The 26042-nt window shown below is 44.9% G+C and overlaps 1 protein-coding gene across 6 annotated transcripts in view; it reads right to left on the reverse strand.

Annotated features, from left to right (window-relative positions):
- GNG7 (G protein subunit gamma 7) overlaps positions 1-26042 on the reverse strand; it is an 81201-nt gene that overhangs the window by 49377 nt on the left and 5782 nt on the right. For 3 of the 6 annotated variants that reach the window (XR_012039631.1, XR_012039630.1, XM_072845898.1), the window contains exons 2-3: positions 15888-15965; positions 6654-6732 (exon numbers count right to left, since the gene is read on the reverse strand). The gene's annotated coding sequence lies outside the window, so the exon portion shown is untranslated. Of the gene's footprint in view, positions 1-6653; positions 6733-12883; positions 12935-15887; positions 15966-26042 lie in introns of those variants that run through there. The other 3 variants (XM_072845899.1, XM_072845900.1, XM_072845902.1) reach the window with 3 other exon arrangements.

Genomic DNA, 26042 nt, shown 5'->3' on the forward strand with positions numbered 1-26042 from the left:
TTTAAAAAGATAAATAATTCCAACACTGCTATCCTAGTTCAATTCCAGCCCACGCTGGAGGCACCAAGTTCAGAATTAGATCAAAGACATCGAGGGATAGGATGTACTGACTGTGTTTTGGGGTTGTTGGGGTTTTTTTCCCCCTGACAAAGGTTGGTCTGACCTGGGGGATGTGGATCATCCATTTCCATCAGTTACCAATAATAAATCAAGCTGAGGAAAGCAATAGGTAGAAAGCAGAGATGCACTTCAGGTTTAGAAGCATGGCACCCAAACTAATTGCTGACTAATTTGGCTCTTACTAGCCACTTTTGCACACACATTTTCCCCGTGGCCTTGTACAGCTGGGAGCATGTGACAATAACACTGAGTCTCTCTGGGCTGGACTGGCAGAAAAGCTGAATTCTACGGAAAGAACAGCTCACGTACGAGCTCCTGTGTACAGAGAGTGGAGAAGGAGAAACCCAAAACAGAGGAGATTTCTCCAGTCCAAGCTGCCATCAAGACTTAAAAAAAAAAAAAAAAAAAAGCAACTTTCCTTTCAGATTTTTAACTGAAATAGCTGTGAAATAGCTGAGTGCCTAATAAGCAAACTGCAACTGCCTTTACTCAATCAAATGGCATTTGGGGATTCCAGATTAATTCCAGTGAACTAGAGCAACAAGCAACTGAAAGTTGCCAGTATGCATTTTATTTTAATAAGTACGAACAAGATTTAAAGTGCCAGCAGGCGGGGGCTGTATATACAACCAATAAAGGTGTCTGGTAGCTTAAGTGATCTGGAGACAGTTCTGGGATTCAAAATTTAAACAAATACTAAACAAATGAGCTGGTGCAGAGGAGCAGAGGAATGCCGGCCTCAGGGCTGAGGAATGCAAGCCCGTCCAGACGGCAGCAAGAGAGCAGCTGTATGCGCACCCTGCGCTGGGATGGGAAACCAGCTGGAAATATGTAAAGTTAGTGCTGTTTAGGCACTTTTACATATATCCATACTTAGAAAAACTAGATAGAGAACAAGCAAACCTGTTTAATGACAATCTGCCTATGCAACCTGTTTCCCGACTTGAAAGCACAAATGCAATGAGATTCAGATAAGAGATTGAGGGCTTTCACACTAGAAAGTTAGAAATCAATTATAGAAACAATTGACAGTTGGATTATTCACCTAAATCTCCTGCACCCTCTCAGTGATTTGCATTTCAAACAGACCGAACTTCACAGCAGGACAGATCGTTTCCCCAACTCGCCTCCAAGTTCACACAATACGGAACTGTTCTTCCAGTTAGCCCACAACTAGGGCTTCCTATCTCACCAGAAAATAAAAGGTTTAGTTTAAAAATCACAGTAAGCATTTTTGCACATCAATAGAAAAGTGCTTAGGCAGCTCTAAACTGCAAAGAATTTATTACAAGCCAGACAAACCTGGTTCAGCACAGGCCAGCTCTGAGGCTCGCTGACTGCGTGTGATACCATGAGCAGTGCTAGAGCACCGCGGTTTTCTAAAAAACAAAACCAAATCTGATATTTATATGACCTGCACCATAGATGCCACCATACCATCTCATTAAACAGTGATGGGTAATGTCTTGCATGTCCGTCAGTGTCTCGCACACCAAAACAAATGCCAGGTTTGCTCAGTCATGTATGACTAACTCGGTCAGCTCCGGGCCCAGCAGACCACAACATCGAGCACCTCCGCCTTGCATACAATACTGTCAAACAATGAAACCTCGGCTCTGCAGCTGGAAACGACCATAAGGATATATTCATGTTTACCCAGAGCTTAGGTGTTTCAAAGGAAAGGCTGATTTCGTTATCCTGGCTGGTTGCCAGTTTGGCAAAGGCAGGACAGAGCAGCAGCTTGCCCACACTTCAGGGACCCCCTTTTTCCTTCCCAGATCTCCAACGCTCCTCAGCCGCAGCTCCTCCAAAAAAAACCCCTAGATTGTTATCTCAGGCCAAGGAGCAGGAGAATAGGAAACCAGGCTCTGTTTACTGCTAGCGGTTTGGAGGAAAGCCCACGGGGGCTGTCGCTGCTGAAGGTTAGCTCCGTGTGCAGGTGGAGCGTGTGGGAGGGCAGGAAGGACAAAAACCAGAGCCAGTAAGAACTGACTCAGCAACGCTCACCCCCTTTCATTATCTCCGATCTTAAAGCAGAAATGTTAAAATACACTTTCAAAATGAGAAGGCAAGCTGGAGATGGTTTCTACAACACTGCTGGAAGCAGGCAGACGTTTTAACTCGTGCAAGTTACCAAAAGCACAGATGTATTGGGAAAAGCTGCAGATGAAAGATCGTATCGCGAAGTCTTCGACAGTAATTGGGGGCTGCAATAAGCCGTTAACGTGCAGAGCACATTTTGGGGCTTAGCGCAGGAGGCTGAAGGACAGCCTTCCCACGCAGGAAGGGATGGGAAGCCCGCATGACAGGAAGGGAGAGTCCCACCCAGCACCGCACGGGCAGCACAGGACAAAACCTTACTCCTGACTGTCAACATCAGCTTGAACATCCAAACACCACAGCTTTGCAGACACCACAGGGTATAGTGTGTTATCATGTCCCCTGAAAACAGCTAAAAAAATTCTTTAAAGAATTAACTATGCCCCAAAGCAAGTAATACTCAATAAAACGTTGCAATTTTAAAAATTGGACTCTTTTCCTTTCTTAGATAGGTAAGGAATAGAAGCATCATCAAAGCTGGCAGCTGTGGGTATAAACCGACAGGCCACCAGGGCCGGCTGAAGGGCCACCATGAAGAAAACTGACAAAACCCCTGCTGTACTTGTTTTTCCATTATCTAATATTAGGCCATGTAGGTATGAACCATTCTGCAGTGCATTCAAGCTAATTCCCAGAAAATCACGTGCCTGCGCAGTGAATTCAAGATTAGGAAGCTTTCCAATGTTTTCTTGAGAAGAGATGTGATCACCATGCAGTACTAACAGCAATTTGAAAATCTGCCTTGTTGGTTGGCTGCCAGATACTGACCCAACGAGCATCTTATTAAGCCTCCAGCCATCGCTTCCCAGCTATTTGTGTCAAACTGTGCGCTCTGAAGTTTGAAAAGTCTAAAGCAACTTCAGACTGGGGGCAGAAGGACAGATATTAGTTACAGAACCACATTATAAAGCATTTGAAGAAATACTAAGTGCTCAGAAATTAGTGCTCATATAACAAGTACATGACAAGAGCCTCTCTGGTCTACAGCTGCAGGAATAAGTCAGTAGTCATCAGGCCTGAAAGGCTCATTTAATTTCTCTGTAAAAAAAAAGAAAGAGTAAAAATGCCACAGACATTTCCAGCCACTTTGGACAATCAATTTCCACCTCCTTCAGCCTAGGACATGAAGGGCATGAGTCACACAAGCCACTGAAGAGAGCAACACCTCTGTCCAGATTTGACAGCCCGATGGGGAAAGGCACTGCGTCGCTGTACCCTCTAACCCTTCTCTTCCCAGGGATGTACACTTACAGTGCTCAGAAACCAGAAGAAATGCCTGTTAAGTCTGTGTAGTGATGTTATATTTAATAGAATCCATGCAGATGTGCCTGTATGAACAGCCCTGCAGTGACAAGGACAAGAGCTACTGGCCGTTAAGTTTCTTATTTGAAAAAACATTAGTTCTTTATGCAGCCTGCCTCTGCCTACTGTTCCACCTCTGGACAGCTGCTAATGGCAAAAAGCACTCTGTCTGCACTGATTAGCTATCTTCAAGGAAAAAAAATCATGCCTAGAGGGCAAGGCAGCTGAAAGCTACCCAAAAGTCTTGCTACAAATTTTTGTATGAAACAGCACCTTATTTAGACAATTTGAAAAATGTTACAGAGGGACACTATGGCTGGGAATTTGCATAATGGGCGTCTACATCTTGCTTACCTAACAGGAGAAGAATCCTGTCTGTCAGTAAGTCTAGACTGTGGTGTTGAATCCAGGGGACCGAGGAATCTCCCAGCCAGAAATAACACCCGGCGCAGGGCAGGGTGCTGCCATCTGCTGACACCCACCGCTGGGACGGCGAGGCGGCAGAAACCTCGCTTTTTGTGGGCATCTCTGGATGGGGACTGCTCTGCAGAGCTAGGCTCAGTGCTAAGAGCAGCAAGAAAAGCCATCCTCCTGCTTTCAAAGCCTAAGCTGACTCTTCCAAGTGCTCCAGGGAGACCTGCAAGGAGTAGCGTCCTCCGGAGTGCCTCGCTCCACTGTGCTGGCTGGACTGCACTGTTAGCTGTAGCTGCAATTAAAGCAATGGTAGCGTGACAGTATTTCATTAAAATGTCTGTACATTATTTAATATTAAAAGGCCACAGCATAACAACAGCTTTCAAATTTAAACTACTCCAAAGGCTTAGGTGGCTTAACAGAGACCTCTGCAGTTCAGACCGCCTCACTGCAGGCAGTTACTCTAGATGCAGTTTTTCCCACCGAACGGGGTTGTAGAAGGTAAGATATCCAAAAGGCCCAAAGGTGTGCCTTTCGCCACCATTTCCACCTCCAAAAGCCTTGCTGTGACACACGTGGAAACACAGAACCACTGGCTTTGGAGTCACATAGATCTCATCTCCGAGCGACTGCAGCAGAACAGCAATCATTCGTCATCTGTCCTGCTTTTCCTCCTGCCCCCAAGCAGCATCAGCCTGACCCGCTTCTCCCCAAAGTCCCAGTGGGGATGTCAAACGCCTCCTGAAAACGGGGAGGTTTGAAACACGCGTTCAGACTCCTGCCCCTTCAATTCCAACGGGCACACGCTACAACACAAGCAACACTCCTCTTCTTTGAAATACAGCACCCTTGATCTAAAGATAATCCATCTCTAGGACAACAGAAGTATGTGAGCAAGATACTCTATTCTAAGCTACGGGTTTGTCATCTCACCAAGCTTAAGTTCCTTTACCTTGCTGGTATTTCACACATGGGACAGGAAATATAGGATTTCACAAAAGGACTGCTGGTGCACGAAGGGACTTTTGAGGCTCCACTGAAAGCACTCATGCCAACTATTACACTACGAAGATGGAGGTGACCAGAGAAAGGCGACACCAACACTCATGTACCGCAGTCCGTATCCCCCGTGAAATTTTCAGCTATTGAGCATTCCAAGCAGCAACAGATATCATTTCTTTAAAGCCTACTGAAAAGATTTCTAAGTATTTCACGTAAGCAGCTGCACTTAAAAGTCAGCATCTGGTGACCAGGAGGGCAACAATGGACAAAATGAGATGTGATTAGACCCAACTGCATCACGTCATTCGTGGTGCCACAGACCTGCCATCCGTACAGCAGGCAAGATTTGAGACCTTGGAAGAAAAAAGATACGAGAAGACAAGGTTGTGTGAAAAACTGCAGAAACTATTTTGGAAAAAGGAAGCAGTGGAAACACGCTGGTGAAATGCTGTTTCTAGGAAGTCAGAGCAGACCGAATGCCATGCTTAATCTCACCGTCATTTCCTTCAAGCACACTAAAGTTTACTTGGCCGATGTGGCCCTTTATGCAGTGGGGTCAGTGGGGCTTACTAGAAAGGTGAACTACAGCTACAGGCGTCATTCCAGTTTAAATCAAGTTTAAATATTGTATTTGGGGGCAGAGAGGGAAAATATCAACTGAATGGACAAACTGCTCTAAAACTTTTAGAACAATGCTACTGATTTATTCTGTGCTCAAGATCACATAAAGCTCTAGGGCAATTTAAAACAGCACAACTGATATTTAACTTATTTCTTCTCTAGAAAAGTCATGAGGCTTTAATCACCATGCTGCTTCATTAACTGGCGATTACTAATTACAGGATTTGTTAGTCAGCGCTACCAGACAATGTTTTAGTGTTGATTGTTTGTATAGGGAAGATTGGAACCAACGACTTAATAATTTTAATGGCATACAAGGTGATTTGCAAGAGCTGTCCTCAGCAGAATGGACAAAAATCATTATGGTTTTACCTTGTCACATAGTTTTTCTGAAAGTAACAGCTTCAGTAGGATCAATGTGAAGCCAAAGATGAGAGAAAACAGCGCAGGACAAGTGATGCACGCACCTTAAATCACGTGTTGAATCTCCTGCCTCTACCTTGACCATTCTGCTTAGAGGGCAGGGAGAAGACAGGACATTTGCAGCATCTAATATTCCAGCACAGAGCAAAACCGCTATTATACAGGATGAAAAAGCCATCATTTGCAGTATCTCCTGTTCGTGTGCTACTGGTTAACACGTACATACGTTCCAGCAAAGGCTAGATAAAAAAGGAAACTGAACTTCATCATCCAGCTACAGCAGTTAAAGCCTGCTGCTTCCCTTGGCTCCCCACAAGAACAAAGGCTCCCACACACCTCACGCCTTCTGACTAAGAGGGACATGTCTTCTTTGGAATCTATAGATCTTCTTCCCTAATTAAGGAGGTGGATTACTGTTACATAACGAGCAGAACATCGCTCCACGTGGGCAGCGAGTAATCACCAGCCTTTGCCTCAGACCAGCAGGAGCATGAAGAGTCAAATCAGAAGAGCACCTCGGACTAGCTAACGTAGTTGGGCCAACACCACAACGGTATTATCTGCTGCGGCATTTTCCCACTGTAGCAGGTAAAACTTAACCATCAATGGAAGGTAAATTAATGATGAAACCATACTGAGAGTTTCACAAGGGTAGAGTTCTTCTTGCTCACCTTCTTACTGCAGTGGAGCAGTTTCGGTTACCGACTCGTAGGGCGCACTTGCTGCTGGGGCTCCCAGTTATGATTCCTTCTGGAAGGGAAACGGGAATTCAGGAGAACCATCAGTGATATACTAAACAGATGGTGCATTATTAATGAAGTTATAATTCAGAATAATGTATTTTACTCCATTGACTGCAATTTTATCATAGCAATATTTACTCCAATAATTAGTGTAATAAGGCAGGCACTGCGTTCACTGCAGTTGTCTGTTTTTATGGATATCAATTTTGCATACCAAAGAACTCAATGTCCCATGTATGTTTTGAAATTAACATTGATTTGCTTGAATTTTATAGTGTTTCCAAGCACATCTTTATTTTGTTGCATACAACAGACACACATTGTCAGGGAACCCATTTTCATTTGTTTTTATAAATAACATGCATGACCTGGCGGTCACACTGTGTGTTTCAGACACTGAATCTGAACGTGCAGCATCTGAAACTGGAGATAAGTAATGCTTCAACTACTGGATGAGAGTTCACTTAAATATTCTGCTCTAGATTTCACTGCAGTCTAACTACTGGACTACAGTCAGCAGATGTTGAGCGTTAAGTCCCCCACGGTGGGGGAGAGAGGGGTGTTTGCACCTTTGTATTTTTGGGGGGGAACGCTGTATAGCAGTTTGAGCAAAGACGACAGCAGACTCCTCTGGCTAAACACAGACATACTGGCAAGCTTAGTTTTCAAGAAACAAGCACAAAAAAATGGTCTAGGAATGGGCTGGCCTTAAGAAAGCATTAAAAACACCCTGAGAAAAACCAAGTCATGTTTAGCTTTCTCACATGTTGGGATGCTCCCCTGGCACACCCCGGTACACGGCTCCACAGGACGTCCTCTTTCCTGCTTACTGGTAAGACATTGCTCAACCCTCCTCCGGTCAGCCCAACTTACCACACTGAAGTCAAAGCTGTTGTGAACGAGAGCTAGGGATTAATTCCAAGAATCCATCTGAGCTGAAATCTAACCCTGCTTGTTTTCTCCACTTACTGTCTGAACACAAACAATTTTTTTTTTTTTTTAAGGAATAAAGCCCACGTCATTTACTCTCCACTGGGTTTTAGGCCATGGCCTGCCTTGCCCCTTTCACCTCCATCTTTCTCAGATTTCAGTAAATCAAAGGGTGAGGAATAGCCCTCTTGCCAAAACAACAATTTTAATTTTTTTTTTTTTTTTGAGAATAGCAATTCTCACAAATACCATATTCTAAACAAGAGTGGCAAATGCCAGCTATCTACACAAATATGAAGGTGAGAGCAAGAGAAAAAGCCTTACTATGAAACAGAAGAACTTGTGTTGGGTTAGGAGACCAAAAAGGAGCATATGGGGTAAAAGTGCAAACACTTCAGACGCAGAGCAAACAGCACAAGGTTTGCAATCAGCCTCTGAAGGGCTCCTAGTCCACCACCACTGCCCCGTCCCTCCCGGATCAGCAAGCCACTTGCTGCTTTCTCACATTCCCCCCGCTCGAGTGAAGCTTTCCACAGCATCGCCCACACGCTCGCCTCGGGGCAGCCCCTGGACCCTGCCGAGGCTGGAGCTGGAGCAGAGCTGTGCCCGGGGAGAGCAGGTGGAGAGGAGCCTGCGCCTTCCTCCCGGCCCGAAATAGCAAATGCCAGAGCTGGGGCCTCACTCATTGCGATCATTCCTGCTAAAGCAGCACAGGCCTGCCTGATCCCTGTTCAGAATTCAGTAATAAACTCAAAGGGACTGAAATTCAGGGGATTTTTGTCAATCAAGCGGCATGCCCCTCCCAAAATAAAGTATGGGAGATAGGCAAGAAGGATGCGCAGGACTGTGGAGCTGAAAAACAAGTGCAGCAGCCTCTGAAAGGTCCTGCAGGTAAGAAAGGCTACCAGGAACATGGGAAAACAAGTCCTCAGGAGCAGCGCTTTCCGGGATTCCCTTGTTCTGCCTCCAAGGAGGCATTTTCCATCACAAGGAGATGCAGTTCCTGCCTCTCCCTGCAGCACAGGTTAATCAGCCTCTACAGAAAGGGGATGCAATGAGCAGTCTGGAGGAATTTCAGCCCTCAGTAAGTCAATATGCTCTTCAGCCCTTTCCATACAGGACGGTGTGCCTTTTATAAGGGAAAGGAACGAAGATTACTTTCCCAATATCCTGCTAATTGCTGAAAAAGATGAACTTGCCCCCATAAATCACAGGCTGCACTGAGGCAGCCTCCAGCTGCAATCCCCACTCCATTGCCTCCCAACTCTTCCAGCTATACGTGATTTCATAGCATGAAAAAATAATTACGGCTTCAAAATTGCAAACAGATTTAAATAGCAAGTAGCTTGGCCCCGTGAAGTATGTGCAGTTGTTTAAGTGCCTCTGGTGCTCTGTAAGAGCTGGTAAATGCCAAGCTGCTACAGGAATCGGCCACCACCTCCAAGCTGCCAGAGAGAGCTCAATGCCTCATTCAAAGACAAGCCACCCAAAATCAAATCTACCTTTTGACTAAATGAAGTCTGGAAGCTGTAACTAAAGCGAAAACCTGAAACGACAATACACACATTCTTTATTTTTATTTGTATTGTTCTTCCTTGAACTTTGTCAACGCACCTATCATCTTGATTGCTCTTTCTTTCCTTTTGTTTTAAAAGCAACACAGGGATTTCTGGACTGCCAATTTTTTTTTTTAATCAGTCACCATTTTAAGAGCTGTTTAGGTTTTCTGCAGGCACTACTATTTGAGGGCTACTCCAGAACCACAGGAGAAGTCTCTGCAGCTGAAGGCAGTCCCTGAGGAGCTCCCATGGCAGGTGGGAATAACACCACCACGAGCAGCACCCTCCCTGCAACACACCTCCGATTGCAGCAAGGACATTTAACACCTCACCATCCCAGACAGTCCATCTCTGCAGCACTGGTTCATGGTCTCTACAAAGTAAGTTGGGCAGGAGACATGCCTATAGGCAGGCCCTTTCCTAGAAGGCGACCTGTTAGGCTGGACTCAAACACAGCATGAGCCAGCGCTGCTGCAGGAGCAGCCTCTCGCCTGGGCTCCTCCCAGCTTCCCCCTCCTCCGGTTTGCAATCAGTGCCAGCTTTGCAGAGACCCCAAACTATGCCTGATGAACAACATCAGCATTTCTCCTGCACAGACTTTTGAAGTGGAAGTTAAGACACAAGGAACAGTTTGCAGCAGGGAAAAAACAACCCAACAACTTTCCAGATGAACACAATACCATCTTTGGCTTTCCGCAGAAACGAGCCTTTTGTTTACAGGCTTGCAGAATCTGACTCCAGGGGCTGGTCTGTTCTTGCTCAGAGAGGGAAAACAAGCCTGACCTCAGTGTGCTGGAATAAACTCTGCCCCCTCCTTCCTTCCACGTTTCTCCCAGTGCAAAGGTAAAGAACATGATATCCAGCAGCCTGACCGAGCTCGCCGAGCGAAGCGTGACCGCACACGCTCCTGTTTACTGACATCAAAAACAAGACTGCTGGAGTCGCGGAGGTAAACTAACTGGAGTGCTCCTGCTGCCATTCATCAGGCTACGCTGGCCAGCACTTCCCAGCTGGCAAAAGGTTTTCACTAAGTCAGCTGGCCCCCGGCACTTAACGTACAGCATTCACTATTTAGCACATACCTCTGTGTGCATGGACAGCCACGCTCACAGCAGACACTCCCCTATCTCCCACTTGTACCGTTTCCTACACGGCCGATAAGCAGGGTGCAATTTCCTCCAGGCGGATATTGCACACCAGCACTTGCTGGCAACGAAGGCTGAACAACGAACCTGAAAGTCGTCGTGCAAGACTCGGAGTGGCTCTACCATTCTCATTAGAAACAGCTACTCGTCACGGGAATTTGTCACACCAACAGGTTTGGAAAAAAAACCTTGTCATATTTGGACCTTCTTGACCTATGCTCTGTTTACAGTGCGGGCCAGAACCCTTTGCTCAAGCCTGCTCTGCAAACATGCAAGCGGCTAGCAATGCAAGTACCAGCGCTTTAACAGATACCTTGAAGTGAGCGTGGGCAGCAAGGAGGGGAATTCCTTTCCGAACTAACTGGAAGCAGCAACAGTTGGTAATGCAAAGCATCTCCCAGGGCTGGAGCCTGCAGCTGCCAACGTTCCCTCAAAGTCAGGGCAAGGCTCGAAGGAAGCCAGATCATCCACTCCACCAGAAAACCTGCGGTGCCAGGAACTCCGTGGGAGGCAGACTCTGCAGAAGAGCCTTTCCACGAGGATCGTCCAGCTCACTGGCAGGAGGAACTTGCTATACTTCCCTTGGACACTCTGAGATCCGGCAGATCGCGGAGCGGGCAGGTGGCCGATGCTATCAACTGTTCCAACTGTGATTAATAAAAAGTTCTATGAAAACAGTAGAGGGAACTTAGGAATACAAGATTCAGAACCCCATCCTTCTGTAGCAAGTGACTGCTGATTGTGTTACTAGTCCTTAGGATTTTTAAAGAATGCGTGAATACGTGGCAAAGCATAAAATTCAAAGACACTGCATTCATACGGTGAACAAGACACCAACCCTACCACCTTTGCAAGTGAAGGTCGATGTGCAATGTTCTTCACAATCTGACTTGAGGTTTTAAAGTGAGAACTAGAAGAAACTGCATTTGCACAGGCTCTAAAGACTAACTCCAGCCTGCAGTCTGCTCATTTTGCTATCAGGGTTCAAAGATTTCAAGCACTAAAGAGCCCATGCATTTTAGAAAAAACAGAGCCAGTCAGCATGCTATTTGTGCAGAACAGCCTCGACATTCCCCTTCCAGAAAGGAGCCCTGCTCCGGTAAGAGCAGCATGACAGCCCGCTTCAGGCAGCTCAGCAGCTGGGCTGGTATGGAGCTCTGGCCTCCCTGGCCCAGTGGATGATGCAACCTCGTTCAGTGCTGTTAGGTAATGCAGAACAGCTCATGGAAAATGAAGCTGTCAAATAGCAAAAGGGTCCTTTTGAGATGCCTGACGGATCCCTAATCAAGGAACTTGGGAACTGTTACATGCTGTACCACAGGGTTAAATTAAAGCATTACTGGTGGGTACTGCTGACCAACAGATAACGCACCGACACGGAGATGCATCAGCACGAGACTGTGATTCAGAGCAGTGCTGCAATCACAGGAGGTAACGACCTGCTGCGCAGCATGGCACGTCTTCTTACTCTGGGTAAGCAGGGCACTGACCCACACCAGAAGTTCAGGTTCCCCCAGTGATGATGTGTTAGCAAAGTTAAAGGGAGAGAAATGCATTACTGAAGGTGAAGTTGCTCAGATCACACTCGAAATTAAATGACCTTAATGGGATAACCAACGCCGGCTTTAATTCTGCTACTTAGTACTCTAATAATAGGCAAAAGATCTTAGTCCAGAGGTAGACTTTGTCATTTCTCTAAAAATATATACCTATAAATAGTACATCATTATCAAACAATTGCATCTGGACAACCAATGCAAAATATCCATGGTAAAGAGAGAGCTTGTAAAGTTTAACTTTTCCCCATTAATTCCTCCACGGGATGAGCAGATTCTTTTTTCCTTGTCCACAGAACTCCTGCCATTTTCCAGCACACAGCCCAGGATTTTTGCTAAGTAACAGCTGCCACAGCCAGTGCACATTTGCTTTTGGAAGCAAATCTCTAATTGTGAAGTTGCTAGGAAGTCTGTTCTGGCAACTTCCTCTGGAACATTTTTAAAGTCCTAAAAAGGGAAGGCTTGGAGGAGCGGCAAGCAAAAAAAAGGCCTTCCCTATGTCCTGCAGTGCTTCACACCTCAAGGGATCTATGCTGCAAGCTCAAAAGCCGCAGAAACCATTTGACAGGACCCATGCTACTACACTTGTAGCTAACGTCCCTCCAAAGGCAAAGTCTGACCAGCAGCTGCTCCTGTGAAGCTCAGCTCCTTTGGGGTCTCCAAGCAGAGCAATGGGAAGCATTGCTAGCAGCTGTGCTGCTGCAGGACAGAAAGCAGCCCCACACACCAGCTTCATGCACAAAGGCATCTATGCATGAGCAGTTTCACGCGGGGGAAGGTGCAACTCTAGACTACACAGCCCTGTAAAAATAAAAAAATAATTTAAAAAAAAAAAGAGTAATTCATAACTGAAGTTTAAGTGTGAAATGCCTTAAACACTCATCGACCTAAGGAAAAGGAGCAGAGGGGAACAAGGATGGCCAGCATGGAGCAGCACAGCATGGTACACAAGCACCGTGTTTACCTACCCAGCCATTTCGCAGCAAGCGGAGTGGTCTGCTGAGCAGTCTGGGGTATTCAGAAGGACAGCTACTACGCAATCATGCATTCCTACTCAGGCTTTGTTTTTCCTCTGAGCAAAAGAGGAAAAAGTTTAAAATAAACCTTGCAGACAGCAGCATTCCATTTGCAAGAGTTCATTCTTTAAAGAAACGGGACAAACTAATTCCTCAGTAAATATTTGGGGTTACAACTCTGCTTAGCAGTATCTCGTTAAACACTTCCAAGGTTTTAGAGAGCCAGTCATACACTCAGGACAGCGGTCCATGGAAATAACAGGACTTATTTCAGCAGTAACAGAGCTATTTTTAAAAATTTTACTTATGGGATGCCAATTTCCTGAAGCTGTTTGGAAAATTAAATTTAAAAATGTACAAACACTAATGGAACAAAAATGTGCTATAGCAACAGCCTTCTTTTGCTAGGAGATACACTAGATATGTTTCTGGACTTTCCAACTTACTTTCATCCAAAAAATCACCTTTTCCTCCTTTTAGAGGACAAATTAAGAATAGCAACAAAAAAGTCCGTATGTCTGCAGCAAAAAATGTTTGCTTATAGAGAAAGCTTATTCCTTTAAAAAAAATCTTCCAGTTTTAGCAAATGCCTCCAGCTGTTATAAACAGATCAAACCAGTGACAATACACTTCTTTACTCTAGGGATGCTTAGGTTTAACATAATTAGATTAGCTCAATGCCTCTGCCAGGCAAATAAGCAATACAAGAAGTTTTTATGTCGCTGACAACCTCCTAAAAATTGGAGGAATTTTAAAATGTACACCAACTTAACAACTGCTTGAAACAGGAAGAGGAGGTGAAAGAGTATCCAGCTGAAGCAGCAAGGGAGAATTCATTACACTGTAAATACCAGAGGGAAACACAGATGGGATGCTGAGGTTTATAATTCTTAAAGTGCCATTATAAAAGCGCGCAGGCATTTGCTTTTAAATATTATGACGAGCAGCTGAACGGCGTAAAGTATAGCTCTTTTCATACACTGCACCAACAATTCAGGAACTGTTCCAGTAGAACAAATACTAAACATCAACAGGCTGTTGACTTCAAATCACTAAAAACACCACACACACACACACACACAAAATAATGACAAACTAGCATTGCTTCCACGCGAGCAATAAAGCACTCCCCAGGGAGGGGATCTTTCCCCCTTTCCTACCAGATGGGTAAAGTTCACCTCGTTCTGCTATTACAGAAAGGGAGAAGGGGAAGAAAAATGTCTTGAGGAAGGATTTCGAAGCAAGGTTAAGTTTTGTTTTAAACATGGATGTGTCTCCTGGGACACGTTTTTCTCTCAAAGCAACTTCTGAGGTTATTTCAATGTGCTTTCATATTATACAAGTGCCCTATCTTCTGGGGGCTATCAAGCAATTTTATCCAGTCAATTAGTAAAAAAACTAAACGTCTTAATGAACCCTGGGAAACAGGGTGCTCTTGATACATCAGTGATTACTAGGCCAGGGCAGCATCGTTTCTGCAAGATGCAAGTCACCAATAAAAGTGCCTTCGTGTAACTTTAGGAACTGGGCAAAAATTGACAGGATTAAAAGTGGCTTCCTAAATAACAGATAGGAGCTGTGAGAGTCCTGACCGGCAGCAGAGAACTGATGGTTATTCACCACGCAGAGCTGAACGAAACAAAAGGGTTCACAAATGGGTCCTGAAAACAGAAGCCAAACCCTGCAGTGACAACTCATTCACAGGCCCTGCTGCAGAAACAGCTTAAAAAGGAAAAAAGCACACTGGGCTGGGGAGAGATGCACGTTTCCATACCTCAACAAAAATCTGCCTCTTTAGTGAACAAAGATTTGCTTTCGAGATGGAGACTGGCATAAGCATTTCCTGTTTGGAGCCCTAAGGCAAAATATTACAATGTAACAACCTCCATCGGTTTTCCTTTTTTGTCTTTCTCTCCAATTCTGTATGTTTTGAATTAAATCTCCAGTTGACTCTGACTCACAGCGAAGCTCTGTGCTGATCCAACGAACATCATTCCTCTCTTGGAGGACACACCAAGTGCAAAAAGTAGGGCAAAATGACGCAAGCGGGACAGACGGGACATTTTTTAGGAAAGTGAGGCAAGAGGAAGCGCTGCCGTATCCCTGCCACAGTCTGGGGAAAGGACCAGCAGTCACATGATGATATACAGCTCCTAATACATTTGCTAACGAGTCTGCCAGTCAATTACTCATTTCAAATGGTTTCAGGGACTTACACTCTCTCAGCGTTCTGGAGACTAATGCTGTTTCTCAGATGACGAGCAGAAGCGGCAGCTGATGCTGTGCGGTCCAGCTGCCAGGGACACACTGCCCTCTCTTGGAGACTCCACAAGCAGCCCCCCAGAAGGATGCTGAAGACCAACACCGCTGTTGGCATCTCTTAAAAAAGTAATTTCTGCCCAAGAGGCAAGTCAGAGGCAACAAGCAACTCTGCTAACGCCCCCCTGCCTGATCTATGGCTTTGAGGAAGGAAGTGTGAATGCCTTTTGGAAGAGCTGCTCTTAAGGTAGGTCAGTTTTAACAAATAACCTTGAAGGTACCTGTATATCATCCTATCAAAACTTTAATCTTTTCACCTGGAATTGTATGGCAGATAATACAGGGCACAATTGTGTCTACCCCGGAGAATATTATAACATCTAAAGAGCGGTAATACTGTGATATGCTAACAGTCATCACAGAAAAAGAATGTAATTCAGAAAAAACATTCCAACTTATAGGCAACAGCTACGTGTTAGCTTTCTGTGTGACCTGGGGGCAATTTTAGACACTTAACACCCTACCTTGGTCAAACTGTCTCCAAGTGGACTCCGAGCGTGCTGCTATCACATTCACACTACTCACCTCATAAGATATCCCTGGTTTGGGGAGTCAAGGATACAAAGATGTGGAAAATTAACTGTGAGGCAGGAGAGATGGCTGGCATGGCTTGTGATGTACTGTGGCATAAACATACCTGGTCAGAGAGTGGTCACACCACCTTCTTCAGCACAAAGGCAGATGCGCTCTCTGGCTTGAAAACAGGACAGCTCTCCTAAAAAAGGAAATGGAGAGAGTTTTCAGCAATTAAAACATTCCTGCAGGGAATGCCTGCTACTCTGAACATCGGGCTTTGATCCAACCAGCCGAAGCACCTCACACCTTTTTTTTTTTTTTTTCCATTTAATGAAGGCAGACGTAGTAGCCATATGGCTACAAAGACCCTTCTTACACTGACAGACACAGGCACTATTTCCTCCCTGCTTGAAACCAGGCTAGACTTGGCTATTACAGAACTATTTAAAGTCACCCAATAAGCATGAGGGACATGTCACATGGATTCAATGATTAGCAGCTTCACAGCTATGATGGTTGGCCAGCTTTAAGGCTGACTCCTGCCGCGGAGGCAGAGCACCTGTGGGCACTCACTGCAATTTCATATCCGAGTCTGAAGATGGCTCCATCGGCACAAGAGATGCCATCCACTCATGCCTCCCCATGCACAAGAAAAAATATCATTAGGCACACAAAGAATGAAGAAATATTCGGAATGCTTAGTCAGCCATCAATCACCTGTTATTTGTCATATGCTGACAACAATGATGCGGTGAAGGCAAGGCAGCAGTCATATACGTGCATTATATATTTCTAAAGATGTAAGACTGCGATGTAGAAGCTACAACAAAAGAAACTAGAGAAAAATAGCTTGAGCAACTCATGGAAGTCAAAGAGAAAAAGAATGACAAAGACAGGTTTAACTAAAGAAAGGGAAGAGGAAGGCATATCTGCAGCATTTCATTTTTTGTTCCTCCCCACAACGATCAAATTAAAAAGCCCACACACTTAATTTAAGTACAAGTTAAAGGGGAGCTGGAAATACAGTCATTCAGAATCACTATTTAGGTTAGGAAAACTGCTGCATTATATTCCTTTGTCAAGCGGCAGATAATGAAATCTGCAAAAGAAAATGCGGAATTTGGACCCATCACACAAGAACCAGAAGGAAACCGAGGAAATCTTTGGTACGGGTTTACCACGCACGACCTAAGGAGCTCTGGCCCCATAAACACTACCCCACAGGGCATGAGTGATGATGACAGGACACAAAAGTAGCTGTGCAAAGATCCCAAACCCTTTTCCCCATGTCCTCATCACAGCTACAGCCACAATGCTACCCTCACACACACAGCCCAATGAGTTAGACCCCAACGGGTTCTTTTGTTTTAGTTTGTTTCTTTTCAAACACAACATTAAAAAATGGAACTTGGGGAGGGCATGTGCCCAGCACCCAATTACAGAGGTGTGATTTACTAATAAACCTTTCTTCAGGAACCTTCACAATGTTTAATTTATACCTTGGAAAATGCCTCTGATAAAACCCTGGCTCCACCAGCGTCAGGCAAGATTTGTCATTGACTTAAGGGTAAATATCCTCGTCACATTTACGTTTACGTTGCATTGTGTCCGAAGCTCCAGATATGACTTTAGTATTTAATTCATTATGACAGGCAGGCACCTCAGCATTTCCAACAGCCAACCAACCCCTGCAAACAGAAGGCTACCGAGACCCCTCCAAGGCTTGACCTTAGATGAAACCCTCTCTAGCTGTTAGAAGAGAAACATCCAATTAATGATAGAACATTTAATGGAAGAAAGCACAAAGGGAAGAGAGAATATGAACATTATTATTTTAGGTAAAGCTTTTGTAAGGTTGGGTTTCCTTTAAGGTGTGATAAAAACAATCGGGTAACTACGGCTGGTGCTGGAAGGGGCCACAGGGCAATAACAGGGCTGCTGCTGGTGCTCGGCCAGTTTTCATGGCAACAGCACTACAACAGATGCTGCAAGCTCTGCGAGGGCAAGTAGCTGCAGAGCTTGTTTCTAGAGGGAACTGTTTAATGTCTAATCATTAACAGTAAAAAACACCCTAGATAAAAGTCAGCTAGTGATAGACTAAAGCAGTGATGCATTTCAAGTCAGCAGAGTCATTACAGTCACCAGGAAGCGCAGGATGTTTGCTTGTTCCTGTTATGGCTCTACCGTGTTTCCCCTGCAGAGGGGACAGCTTCACAGGAAACAATATAAATTAGAATTAGAAATAGTCATCTATTTGTTCTTCAACCCTCTCTCATGCAAACAGCAAGAGTATTCTCTCCAGCGCGCTGAAGGCAGCAAGATCAGACGTGCTCACACACATTAGGGCATTTTAAGCTGCTGCTGCCATTAAAGACGAGAAGCAGCAGCAGCAGCGGCGTTGTGAGCTTGCTTGCCACAAGGACTGCAGAGTTATGTAGTCTGAAAGGTGCAAACTTAAAGTGTGTCAACCCCATTACTTGCCTGGTAAGGTCGTGAGGGCAAACCAACCCCAATGTGCACCTGTAGGACCTTATTCTGTGATAAAGCAGCACATTTGGGAGTCCCGCAAGAGCCTGAGATAGGAACAGAGGTGCATTAACCATCCGCTGCCTGTGCGGCACATCTGCCCCGTGGAAGAGATGCCAGACGTCCTGTGCTACACGCCTGGACAGGGACGGGCAGGCTGAAGGCACAGTCACAGTACATGCACCGTACAGCCCAGCCGTGCATCAGCACCAGTCTCCTACCTGCAGCTTCTGAGCATCATCAGCTGCTACAGCTCTGACCTGGCTGTCAGACAAACACGGGCACCGCTAAGACAACATGAAAAATGTCAAGTCCTCTTACACTTCCAAGAAATCTTCTGCATTAAGACACCCGCTAGACTCACTCCAGTCCAGCCCACAAGGCATCAATATCTATCAGCCCGCGTACTGGAACAGAGAGATATTTGTTCCCTTTTGTGTATCAACCCTACTCTCTGGGCTAAAATCCAGAGACAACTGCTGAGAGCAAAACCCCTCAGCTGCTGAACAGGCACAAGGTTCCCAGACCCTCCTTCCACACGCCTCCATCCAGGAGGGGTGTCCGCCTCGAGCCCCCTCCCGAGAAAGCCTCTGAAGCAGCAGCTGTAAGCGAGCACAGGGGAGGTTGCTGCAGCTGGAGCCTGATGATGTAACACGTGAAATAAAACAGAACTAAGCCAGACCATTTCAAGTTGATAGAAATTGTTCTTTTTCTGCGCTACCAGAGGTATGTAGACTCCATGGATGAGCATGGAGAAAGGCTGCATCAGAAGTGCCATCTGCATCATCCTCACGAAACCCTTCCTTTTCAGTACCTTTATCACTTCACCCCCTGCCAAAAACACCCTATTAAAATAGACCTAGCGTTCAAAGACAGGTTCTAAACAAATTTAAGTGTAAAAAAGTCTAAAAGACTATGAAAAAGGCAGCAGCACGTCAGCAACCATATCTGTCTTTGCTTCCTGAAGCTAAAACATCGCTCTGTCCATCACGCAATAACCCCCGGCCCTGTATCCAGCTGTAAACATGATGCTCTCTGCCAGAAGATGCCTCCGCAGAACCAAGCATCTCCCACTGGCCACGCAGGACTCGCTGGCTTTCCACGAACGCCAGGACAAAAGCCCACACGACACGGCACAGCAGAGCACCATCCCTGCCCAGCTGAGCCGCAGCAGCGGGCAACAAAATGGCAATGCTTTCAACACGCAGCTTCACACTCTGCAATATTAAGAAAAATGACTTAGGATTACGAGATGGCACCGCAAAACAAAATGTACGTTCATTGGTTTTTAACAGAGCCATTTACCATTTGTTCTTGATCTCCAGGCCCTCTGTTTACAGAAGAACTACTCACATAACATAACGCTACGCTGTGCTTGAGAACATCATAGAAATAGGCCTTTTTTAAAAACCATATTTAGAAAGGGGTATCTGAATAACACTTTGCCCTTTTTCAGTATCTTTTAATCAAAAGCTCTAAAAAGCATCTTAAGCAGCAATAGTTTGCTTCCCTACTAATCCGATGTTGAAAAAAAATCTCAACTGCCTCATTATAATCATGCTGATGCTCCTAAAAATCTGCGATCAGACCTGGGAAGCTCTCAAAACCTGTTGTCCCAGAGACAGAGCATCACTACTGCTCTGCCTTTGTACCCACCAGGAACATCACCCCCTTCACCCACAGCCACGATGCAAAGCCAAAACCATACAGATATATAGGGTACCTACGAGCCTGCTGAGCGTGTTGCAAAGCAAGTTGTTGCCCAGCCACTGGGATTAACGGAGGTCATCTGAACCTGCATCCCCCACGATGGACCAACTTTGGCAGGAGCTCAGAGTGATGCTCCTTCCACCGTTGAAACACCAAGTATGGTTCACATCACACCGAAGACGACAGCGGGAGTCCACAGCATGCCGCGAGCCAAGCTGATTTCTAGCAAAGTAATTTCAACTCTCCTCTTAGCACCTACGTGCAGTAGCGTGGTCATCCTCGCTCAGACCAGCTAATGAAGGCGGAATTGCATGAACAAACCTGGTAAGATCGGAGCAGCAACCACTATTGGTAGAAAACTGAAAAAGCCTTCAAATGCTACAGAAAGCCCACTCCTAATGAGATCTATTTCAGTATCACATAAGCCAGGAAAGCAAACTAATAATATTTATAGAAATGGATTAGAGCTGAATCTTCTGTAAATCTGGTCACGCAAAGAAACAAGCAAATTCACATTCACGGAGAGGTACTTGCCAGCTCTTGGTGCAAGGGTGAAAGAGGTCACGAATTTATGAGCTCTCACTTACGAATCCATTCTTTTCTAGCACATTTATACAGCTCACAGAACCTTGAAAAGAGCACTTGGCGACAAGTCTGCCAGCAAGCGCTCTGCTCCCTGAATTCTTTATCATGCTCATTTCCTACGGTCTACGGGAAATGCACGCAGGCATTAGGAATAAGTATTAGATCACGTAACAGGTTCACCTGCTCCTTGACTTCTTACTCCAACAACTAGTTCCACAACAACCTGTAAATTAGGATGCTAATTAGGATAACGCTGTTATCCTGAAGGAAGGTATAAGAACCAAGAGCAAGAGCACTGTCAACTTTCATCATCCTCTATTATTCTTCGACAAAATTAAACACTGCTAGTGAAAATGGCTTTTGACTTCAATAATCTCACTTAAGTTTGGTCTAGATAACGATGCAGGCCCCGGGGTGAAGTGCCTAGTATTTTAAAATGTAAAAAAAAAAAAAGTTTTAAGAATTCTACAATTTATGATTGCCCAGTGCTACCAGCACTTGGAAGAGGAAATACTCCTGGTCAGATGCAACCTCAAGCAAACTCAAGTATCGGCCAACATTAAGCAGAAGAAATACAGAAGTTGTGGACAAAAGCCTCTCAAATACTGTTATAGAATTAAGTGGAAAGCGTCCAAGACCATCCTTCTTCCCACCCAGCCGTTATATTTTATTTTTAATCAGCATAAGGCTACAGGTTAAGTCAGCAGGTCCCTCATTTCTTGGGTTTGAAGGAATGGGAATTGACAGTGCAATACCATTCACAGCAAGCAAGCAGCCAACAAGAGAAAGATGGAGAGAAACACAGAGCCAACACAGAGCCCTTCTGAAGTAATTAAAAAAATAAATATTGCATTTGATTAATTTTTACCTGGTATGCACTTAAAAAAATTCAAGTAGCATTTGGACAACTTCTCAACAGAAGTCAGCCGCAGTGCTCTGCCTGGTGGTCCAAAACCCAATCCACGGACACTAGCACTCGGGTTAGCTCGATACAATCAGTCCCCGCAGGAATTTGAACCCATAATTACAGCATATCACAGCAGTCTGCACATGGAAGATATGAAGGAGGAAGGCTTTATTTATGCAGGGGACAACAGTTTCAAGGATGACATGATTAAATCAAGGAAAAATGGTTAAATGCAGAAAGTTAGCAGATTGAGGAAGCTCTTAAAAGAAAAACAGCTGCACCAGAGACTCTCTGGCTTCTCAAACTACAGGAAAAACGCCTGCGCACGGGAGAACTTTGAACATGAAATGCCTCAGGAGCACTCACCAGGATCCTCATGGTTAAAAATTCAGAAAGGCACTGAACTTCATTACCTCCAGCGGCAGCAACCCTCCTGCCAGCCTGCGGCCCCTCCCTCGGCTCAGGGTGTTGGAGAATTTCCTACACCGCTAGCAGTTAGCTTTGTTAAGCCTCAAACAAGATTTCCTGCCCCTCCACCAACCTTCCCCAAGTGCTCTTCCTGGAGACATTTGCATCTTCCCCAGGCTAGCAGAACTTCCCTCCAAAAATTAGGGAGCAGCACATTTTTGAATCAGGGTGGTTTGCCTGCAGACAGATTGTATTTCACCTACAAAATAACAGCGTACACAGTTATTAGCCAAACAACCTCTCCCAGCTGTTATTTACTGAAGAGAGTAGGAAGTGGTTACTCTCTTGAGCTACAGCGAAACCACAGCAACTTTTAATTTTTTTTTTTTCTTAATGCAGTGCGAAGGGAGCGCAGTAACAGTGCACCAAAGAGATGCACACAATACGTCTCCTCTGTTAGTTGACAACCCTCTTCTATTTCGGGAATGCTCATCTGCAGGTGGAATTGGATTTATGTTCCCATGACTGACAACACAACTCACTCGACTCCGCTCCATCCCGGCCTATGGCAGCTGCTGCTATTTTGAGCACTCTGCCTCTCCAGCGCTGCCGAACAATATTATTCCAAAGGTGAGAACTATTTCCAGATAACAGGAGAACAGCATTTTTCAGACTTTAAAAAAAAATAAAAAATCACGGATTTTTAAGAAGTTTTGCAAGAGGGTGAAGAACCCTCTCCAGGGTCTACTTGCATTAATGGGCTTTTCTTATACATAACCCATGGGGTCAGTGAGACTATTAAAATGAAATTAAAGTCACTGCCCTGTAGCCCACTCGCTGCCCTGCTGGAATGGGCCAAATAGTCTTACCTGGGCTAGCACAAAGATATTCTTCACCAGCAAGTAGGAAAGCATCTATTCCCTCTATCCTGACAAGAAACTTGGCTTCTGGCAACAGACCGGCAACGTAGTCCTTCAGAAGTCACAGCTACAGCCAGTCAACGCTGGAATTGTCCCCAGCAATATCCATAAACCAGAAAGAAACAGTAAAATGTGACTTAACATTAAGATTGAGTCAATATCATACGTATTCCTAACAAAAATGTTAAATCTAGCATGTAATTTTGTTTTTCACATGTAGGCACCACAGATACTTTTCACAAACATGCTCCAAAAGAGCAGGTTGTTTTTAGACTACTTAAGAAATGTAAGAGTTAACCGCTCCTTAGGAGCCTCTAGAAAGTGTCAACCTAGCTCCCCAGAAAGAAAAGCTGAGGGTGGGATAATAAGGCAAAGAATGTTAACCATCTAATTAGCAATCAGAGAAAGAAGAATTTTGTGATCAGTCAGAAGCGCTGACTTCTTTCAGCTTCATGTTGACCCGTGCAAGCATTGCAGTTCAGCTAGAGCTGTTCTCGGTCGCTCACCCTAAGGTCCCTAACACAGAGAGCCTCTAATTGCTACAAGCAGCCAGCTCTGCAAGATGAAGGGCTAAGCTGGACGATCGACCAGAAGGTCTGAAATCGGAGCAGTTCAGCTTCTTCCCCGCACCAGTTGAAAGGCTGCCCACCGCAGCTCTTCTGAGCCGACTTCCATTGCAATTAGCCACAGAAGCTGTATCAGGTCAGCAATTGTTTCAGCCTTCAGAAGCTCATGTCTTCCACGATGCCTGTAATGAACAATGCCTGGGCAAATTAAATTCTAGTCAAGTCGTCACCAGCTGCAGCTCATATGCTCACAATTTTTTAACTAACATTCTGGAGCAAGCCCTTCCTTGTCCTCCATAAGCTGAATTGCTTGTGCCCCACAGGGCTGTTAGAAAATAATTACTTCTCTAAACCCACAGGCTACTCTTCCAAAGTAGGTGTGCCCCATGACTAATATCTGGCAACCAACCAGTTCCATCTGCATTGGTATGCTGCGAGCGCAGAGCTACTGCTGTCACTTGCAACAGCTCCTGTTATATCTATACTAACAAATGTGAAATCCTTTTTTTCACCCCAGTGTCCTATGTTAAAAATGCTGCATATTTTTCTGTTGACATCTTTATGAAGTGTATCCGCTATTTATCATATGCAATAATAGATCAGTCTTTAAAGCAAATGCTCTAAGCTCGACAAGTTTCTGCAAGGGACGGTAACGCCATGTATTTGACCACTGACAAATGAATTTGGCATCGCACCTCTGCAGTGTAAATCAGCAGAAAACATGGGATTTTGTTGCCTTTCCCAGAAAGATATTTGCAGCAAGCCCCTTCAGAGCGCAGGGTGGGATTTACTCTTTAACATGCACAGAATAGTCTGTGGACTCACCAAAATGGAATTAGAGAAACCCACCCGTTGCTCCTGCAGCTCCTCCTGGGGACACGCTTTCTAGAGCTCGCTGCCCCACACAACAGGCATCACGGCACCAGGAAAGATGAATTCATTCAAACGAGCAGAGAACGCACAGTACAGCTCTTTCAGATGGATACTGGAGTGCTAGGAGCCAAATTCAACTTAGTAAAAGAGGCCGCAGGAGAAACTTGAGAGATAAAAAGATACCCGTGTTCACACTGCTGACTGCGCCCGAATGTGTACCGAGTACGTTTGAATCATCAGTTTGTTTCCCAAAAGACTGGCGTGCTGCACAGTCCCACCTCAAATGAAACACAGACCTGATCCAAACGGACAGCACTTACAGGTTTACTGATGGACAGACACCCATATTCTGAAAAAACATACAGTTCTCAAAAACATTTGTAGGCAAAGCAGCACGGGGTTATAAATTGGAAGAGAAAGACACAATGAGAGGTTAGTTTGTTTCCAAGTACTTTTACACGCCTCTGAGAGCTTTTCTTACAGTCACATTCACCTGAAAACAACCTCCAGGTCCCATCCACAACAAAAGCCCCTTTTGCTTACCTTAAATCACTGTACTGACCAGCATCTAATCCCATCCTACCTGCAGTTATCTTTACCTGACTCAAGAAAGCAACAAGAGCACAAGGTGAAGGGTCCTCTTCGCTTATACATTTCCTGTGTTCCTTCTTTACCAACAAACACCCAAGAAACCAACAAAACAAAACCAATGAAGTTAGGCTTAGTGATTCCCTGACCACATGAAAAAATACAGTTTAAAGACCATTAATACTTAATTTCCAGTCTTGCACAGTTTCATCTCCAAACTTCATTCCATTCTTAGGACACCAACCCGCTCTCAACTGCTAGATAATATTTCTTTATTTTAGTACATTCTTCTCGTCCATCCTTGCTTTTCAAAACCGATACTTTCAAAAATCTCATCTATAAAGAATATAACTTACTGAATATTTATTTCCCCATTTCTAAGCTACAGTTCCGGTACTTAAGCAGAAAACACGCTGGTTCCAGGAGGCGTATTCCACCTCCATTTACTAGCTTTAACACGTACTTTGCAAAAACTCATTTAATATCCTTCCAGATGATCAGCACCGCTTTTGTTTCAAGATTTACCAGTCAGTATCTTACAAGGATGGAAGCCAACAGGTCAAGATCAACAGCGTAACTCCACACGCGATTCAACGACAGGAATGACGACAATGTTTAATTGGGATTAGCTGCAATTAAACCTGCCTGACGCTAGCGTAACACGAGCTTTCCGTCAGAGCCACCGCAGGCACTCACGACACTTGCAGGTTACAGGAAAAATGGTTTCCCAACATCTTGCCCAAGACACAAGGAGCGTGATGCTCCTTGAAAACGATGCCAGTTCCTTTTCATCATTGGACACGCGTTACCTGGAGCTGTCTGCTCAGCACCCAGCACCACTGACCGCACGCACTTCAATCCCACACCGGCCAGAAGAGGATCCACTGCTAAGATTACACTTACTGACATAATTCCAGAGTTAGAAGCAAAAAGATCGTATTTCTTGGCCTTAACTAAGGATCTTTCTTTAAAAAAAGGAACGGAAAAAGAGCCTCTCAGACCTTCCCCCCCACCCCCCAATAGAAAAGTTGCATAGTAACATTAAATTCACAACATTTGTGTTTGGGAATTGTACCATAATTCATCGCGAGAAACTGAAAAGAGAAGCTGTGATACGTCATGATTTATTGAGCATGAACACTGATCCTTTGCCAGCAAAAAAAAGAAGTTACCCTTAGACTGGAGGAAATGAG

Source organism: Ciconia boyciana, chromosome 24 (assembly GCF_034638445.1).
Source record: "Ciconia boyciana chromosome 24, ASM3463844v1, whole genome shotgun sequence".
NCBI classification, from domain to species: Eukaryota; Metazoa; Chordata; class Aves; order Ciconiiformes; family Ciconiidae; genus Ciconia; species Ciconia boyciana.